Source organism: Natrix helvetica (genome assembly GCF_964273705.1).
Source record: "Natrix helvetica genome assembly, chromosome: 2".
NCBI classification, from domain to species: Eukaryota; Metazoa; Chordata; class Lepidosauria; order Squamata; family Natricidae; genus Natrix; species Natrix helvetica.
This window is the reverse complement of record NC_138552.1, coordinates 76,084,431-76,091,151: the sequence shown is the minus strand read 5'-3', so window position 1 is coordinate 76,091,151 and position 6,721 is coordinate 76,084,431.

Sequence of the window (6,721 nt, the reverse complement as noted above, 5' to 3'; positions counted from 1 at the left end):
TCAAACCCTGCTGAATACCACCTCTGAGGCAGTCCATGATTTATGATCAGTCACTTAGCGACCATTTCAAAGTTATGATGAACCTCCCTGAGAGTACTTATGAACTGGACTTGTTCTGATTATCCTCCCCTCGCAGCTACATGATCACACTTGACATCCAACCAAGCACCCAAAGTGTTTACCCATTTGTGGCCATTTGCAGTGTTCCACATTCATGTGATCTTTTTTAATGATGGTTTTTCAAAAAACTGGCATTTACTTTTAGTTTTCAGCCAAACTGAAAACTGAATGATAGCAAATCATTGGCTTGCTTAATGTCCACCACAAAAAAAAGGTTGTAAAATCAGGAGGGCGGAGCTGACATCACGAAGATATGACATGCGATCTTGGAGCTCCAGGATTGCCGTCAATATCTCTGCCGCTGGACGGTCCTTTTGGACCTAAACCGTCCTGTAGAGACAGTGATAGAGAAGGGCACATCCTGCCGATCCCAGGGGCATTGCAAAGTCCCTGGTAGATCCAGGAGAAGCCCTTTTTTCCGGCCACAGAGAAGCAGCCATTGAAGCTGCTGAAAGGTGGAACCGCTCCAGAATGGAAGAAAAGCGGGGGAGAAAGTGTGTCGAATTGGTGAGATAAATTTTATTATTAGAGAAGAGAACACCCAAAAATATCAAAAGTAAAGTTAAAATTGAAGACAGAAGAGGTTAAGCGGTGAGATTAAGCCTGAGTCAAACTTAGTGTGTTATTTTCCTTTAATCTTTTTATTGATGGAATTTTTGCAAACGCTTCTTACATTTTAAACTGGACCGGGGTTTTTTTTCTTCTAATTTTCTTTTTTTTAATACTTATTGATTAAGACTTTCTTTTTTTCTTTTTTCAACGCTCTATTGCATTTTTCAACGCTCTATTGCATTTTTCTTCTTAAGTTTGGAATATAAAGAGGGGAGTAAAAGTAGAGGAAAAGAAGTATCACTGCTACTTAGAGGCTTGGAGGCTTGGAAACATTGTTTTTCTTTTTTTTCTTTGAACATTTGATCTATATTTCAAGGTTTCTGAGCTTGTTCAGTGAAAATGATAACGGGATGAGCACGGATTGTTTATACAGGTGCTCCTCTGGGGTACTATCAATAGCTGGACTGGAGTGGAAAGAAAGCCTTGACTTGAAAAAGAGAAGATTGCAGTGAATTTGTTTAGAATTAAATAAAAAAGCCTTGGATTCTATATAGTGGCAGTTGTTTACTATTTGGAGGAATGGTGCAGCCCGAAAAAGAAAAGGAAGTGACATGCAGATGATTATGCAAGAAATTCAAAAAATACAAGTAAGAACAGAGAGCATTGAAAAGATAATGGAGAATATTGAACAAAGAACAGAAAAAATAGATGAAAAAATTGAGAATATTTACCAAACGATGACGAAATATGAGGACAGAGTTCAAAAAATTGAAGAAAAAGGTGAACAAAGAGATAAGAAAGTTGGTGATATTGATAACAGATTGAGCGTGGTTGGAAAAGACAAGAGTGGAATATTGGAATGGGAGATCAACAGATTAGAATTTTACCTCAGACTCCAGAAGATAGAAGAAGAAAAGGGAGAAAACTTGGCAGAAGTAATGATAGAAATTTTGGCAGAAGCATCGGTGATAACCAAAGGGAAGTTGATGGAAGGAACAGACGAGGGGTTTCAAGTTTTCACAAGATATGCAATGAAAAACAAGTTGCCAAGAGAAGACCATATAAGATGTACTAAGAAAGCAATTAGAACACAAATACTACAAATGGCAAGAGATATAAGATTGCACTACTATTGGAAGGATACAGGATGATGTAATGAAATGCTACAATAAAAACTAATTTAAATTTAGTTAAAGTTAGAATATTATTCATAAAATGAAGTAATAATAGTTATAGGCAAATAAATGATTAACAATGATAATAATGCATATATATATACTTTGTTTTCTGAGGTTTTCGCGGGTGTTTGTATGTAGGTCTTTGGTTGTTCAGGTTTTCTCCCGCGTAGAATTGGAAGTATCTTCACGACGTTTCGATGAAGTCTCATTCATCATCTTCAGGCTGGTGCTTCCGGCTTGGTGCTTCCGGCTTGGTGCTTCCAGGAGCAATGTAAGATCTCAGCCGGTTCCTCCTTTTAACTGCCAGTGGGGGTTTGTGCTGATTGGGTGGGAGCTGGGCTGCATTCTGATTGGGTGGAGGTGTATTCTGATTGGTAGGGGGCTTGGCTGTGCTCTGATTGGATGGGAGTTTGGCTGTGCTCTGATTGGATGGGGGCGTGTTCTGTTTGGGTGGGGGCCTGGTTGTGCTTGTGTTAGTCTGAGTTGCAGAGGGATTTGAGCTGGTGAGCTGCTTTACTGTTGTTTGGCTTCGCGTTTGTGGTCGTGCCACATCTCCGTGGTGGGCATCAGTTTGCTTAATGTATGGATCAGAGGGGTTTAAAGTGGCTAATAATGCAGCTGTGGTCTGGCTTCTGGTTTGTGGTCCGGCTTCTGGTTTGTGGTCATTATCGGTGTGGGTTACATACATACATACATACATACATACATACATACATACATACATACTAGATTGATAATATGAAATTTTATATAAATTGTAAGTGAGGACTATGGAGAGGACGCACAAAAGTTTTGTAACCAAAGATAAACAATTTTATATAGAATACAATAAAAAGATGTCATATTACCAGATGGTTTTAGGATGATGTAATGAAATGCCATAATATAAATTTATTTTAAATTTAGAATATCTCACATAAAAGGATGTAATAATAGTTATAGTCTAATGAATGTTTAATAATGATAATAATTGTATACATAAATATTAGATTGATAATATGAGATTCTATATAAATTGCAAGTGAAGACCATGGTAAGGAAGCACAAAAGTTTTGTAACCAATCGACATACTGTATGTAATTGGAGGATGGTTTTTATGTTTGTTTATGTTTGTTTGTTTAAATTTTTTTTTTAAAAAAGGTTGTAAAATCAGATGGTCACATGAGTGACTTGATTTATAACCATCATGAATTATGACTATGATGGCTAGGCTTCATTGCAGTTGTAACTGAAGGACTACCTAAACCATTTTTCAAGCTTGATAGTTATAAAATGGCACAATAACAAATCAAACCGTGAACCACATAGATTCAGCAAAGTTAACACTCTCCTTTTCTACACAGAGTAAGTATCTGGGCAGACGCCCTGTCTTGGTCTTTTTTCTCTCTCTCCAATAGCTTTAAGATATGTTGTGTAATACATGTTCTGAAAGCTACTGAGAAGCCAGGTAATACACAAGCTGGAAATGTCTGTTCCCTGCTGGCAAAAAAAAAATCTCCTCTTGATGAGTTTCCTTTTATTAGAGCAGTGGGGTAAAGAATAAACTGGAGGCATTATCTGAGCTGCTGTGACCGAGGCCAATTTCAAAGGATAAATGGACCTAACTGACTTGTAAAGGTATAATCAGAAAATAAAGCAACGTTGGACAAACACAGCTACATATATTTCACATTACTGCTGTTGAAAATTATGGTGGCTAATTTCTAGTTTGTACCTAGTACACTCCCAATAAGCCTCTATATTCAGATAAAAGTAAGCATATACTCTACACTAGCTAGTTCAGCAACCAAAAATGAAATTGACATTTCCTAGCCATGCAATCCAATTAAGTCTTTGTCCTTAGTATTTCCAAGTTCAGCACTCCAGCTACAAGCAACATATCTTATTTTCAGATTCTAATAATTTCAGACTGAACTTGACTATGAAACTTGCCAACTTCCTTTTCTGTATCAGTGGGTGAAGCACAGATTTGCCTAACTTTCAAGTTAAGGGGATGCCCACCTGTAGTCTAAACGATATCATTCAGTCATAGCCTGTGTTGTACCTAGGTCTGCTATTCCTATATCTTTTCCAACTATGAAAGCAATACTGTTCCTCCTTTGTTGTTTGTGTGATCTGTCGCATGAGTACAGTTGTAAATGGCATAATCTGAGAGTAAATAAATGAATACCGAATAGTCAATTTCAATTTGCTGATGCCAAAAGTCAATGTATAACTGATTCATTTCATCTTCCCACTGTTTACTGTGTGTTGTTACAATCCAGGTTTCTAATTTTATCTTGGAAGTTTCTGATTTTCTTTTTGTGTGGGTCTGTTTGTAACATCAAGAACTAGATCATCTGCCTCCAGCGTCTTCCTATGTCACTGCTGCCCAATATATGTACCTGCTTGCTTTGGCTGGGCAGCTGGGATGATCTTCATGCTTTGATGTGAGCCTGCTGGGAGTTTATATTCTTGGCATACACTCCTGTTATTCTTAGCTAACCTTCCCCACAAACACAACCCAAATGAGCTGGGGGGAAATAGAAATAAATAATTCTAACCCCAGAAATTAAAACTACAACTGCTTACCCAACTGCTTACTTATTTTCTTTATTTCAGCAGTATAATTAAGACAAGGAGAGTTGTTTTCTTGCCGCTTTGGAAATTGGAAACTCTTATCTGACCTACAGCAGAAATCCCAGAGATTTATCAGAAGATTACATGAACTTTATATCTATTACTTCTTACAGGAGGTGTTCTTCATGCAGTACATATAGGTAAGAGATTTATCGCTTTCCCGAGCAATTATGGATTATAAAATAACCTCACACAGTCAAACACTAGTTATAGCACGTATATCTCTACCTCAATCATTATGTGTCCTGTTCTCCTGCTCCCAAAGTGACAACAGGGCAAGGTCCAAGATCCAGCAGGAAACCCAGTAATTACTGTGGAACCCAGTGCTGTCCTTTGTACATTGGGAAAGAGATGATCCACAGTCTTAGGACAATTGACACAAAAATCCTGCTGCTAGCAGTTCATTATCAAGGGATGACAAAGAAAGTTCTATGAAGAGGATTAGAACTATCTATATGCTGATAGTGGAAAAGTCAGATTGGGTTCACATTTTGCAATGAACGGTGGTTTATTTTGATGATAGAAAAGAAGGCACGGCGATCCATTTCACACACAGTCCCTAAGTTCAATTTTTTTTAAAAAAGTCCATTATATGAATCCCGCAGTCTCTGAGATATGTAGATCCCAGGCTCTGAATAAAATGTAAGGCATGAAACTGAATTTTGAATCACCTTTGATGTATTGATTTTTACATATTCATTACTTCCTGGACGTGTTAGCCTAAAGCAGCATTTTGCACTTGAGAAATATCCTAAAGAGTAGCACCACATGGAATAATCAAGTCCAGAAATGGCAAAATACATCTAAAATCTGACAAAAGGCCAATCTATGGTGATTTTTACCTATAATAAAGTGATATGATATGATGTGCCTATGTATGTATCTGATCCCAAGACACTTTGTCCTTGAGACTGATGGGGATAAGTGCATAATTGTTGACTCTGTGTGTGTCTACTTTCCTCTTAAATTGCATCTGTGGTGTCTATGTGTGTTCTGGGAAGCAGAGCACAAACTGATATGCCCTCTCTAGGTCACATGACCAGAGGGAAAGAAGGGCAAGGGCACAGAATAGTTACTCACACACTGAGCCTCAGCCATTGTCTGGATTCAGCCCATTTCTTTTGATCGTTTCTCCTGCAAAATGACATTTTCCCCATTCTGAATGAATGGGAATGATGAATAGATAAAGAAGAGTCTGAAGCTTTTTTACTTTGTCCCCAATCTCTTGGAGACATTTATACATGAGAAGAATTAGGGTGTTCCCTATCATCCCCCAAAACCAGGGTGAAATCCTACTGGTTCGGATCGGTTCACCCGAACTGGTAGTAAAAAAAAAATGCTACTGGTTCAGGTGAACTAATATTTTCGATGATTCAGCTGTGACGCACAATTTATATTAGCTAAAATCGTCAGATTTCCTGCTTTTTAGCTAATCTAAATCACCTGGCACAGCAGATTTCCCCTCCTTGCTATTCTACTTACCTTTGCAGGTGCGCTTAGTAGCACACTCGTCCTGTTTTGATGCTCTGCGCATGCGCAGAAGGTCCTGTGTAGAGGTGGTGCACGCGTGCACCCTCACATTTGTGAAACAGTAGCAAAGGTATGTTGATTTCACCCCTTTAAAAAACAATTAAAAAGTCTTTTAAAAATAGAATATTCACCAACAGCTGGAAAACACCCTAATTGTTTTCCAGTTGACAACAAGTTTTCTGTGTTCCCCACCTGCTTTCCCTCTGGTGGCAGAGGTACCTGAGTGAGCTCATTTGAAAGCAACCTGAATATTTCAGTTTCAGCCACTGAAAAAATATCCTGGAAAAAGGCAAAGGGGAGCTATCCTGTATTCTTTCCATCCTGTTGTCAAGAAAACTTGACAACATAAATGGAATAAATCCATTAAATCCATTAATCCATTAAATCGCTAGGAATCAAGCTGAACTTGAAACAATTTTTATAGAAACATCAGAAAGGTGAGATCCATTTTGGAATTGGACAATAAAGATACTTCTGATTACTTCCTCATAAGTGTGGTATACTGCATGCGTCTGTGTAGATGAACTTGTGCTGATGATAGTGCTTTTCTATATATAACTGAGCTTTAAAACTATTAAGAAAAAAAATCAATTTACAGTTTAAGTAATTTAACAGTTTTCTGAAACTTGTTTTTTATAAACAACAGTAACCGCATAACGATAGAATTCAGTCTTTTAGTTTTATTTGAACTGGTTTTATTTTATCTGAATTCTAAACCATTT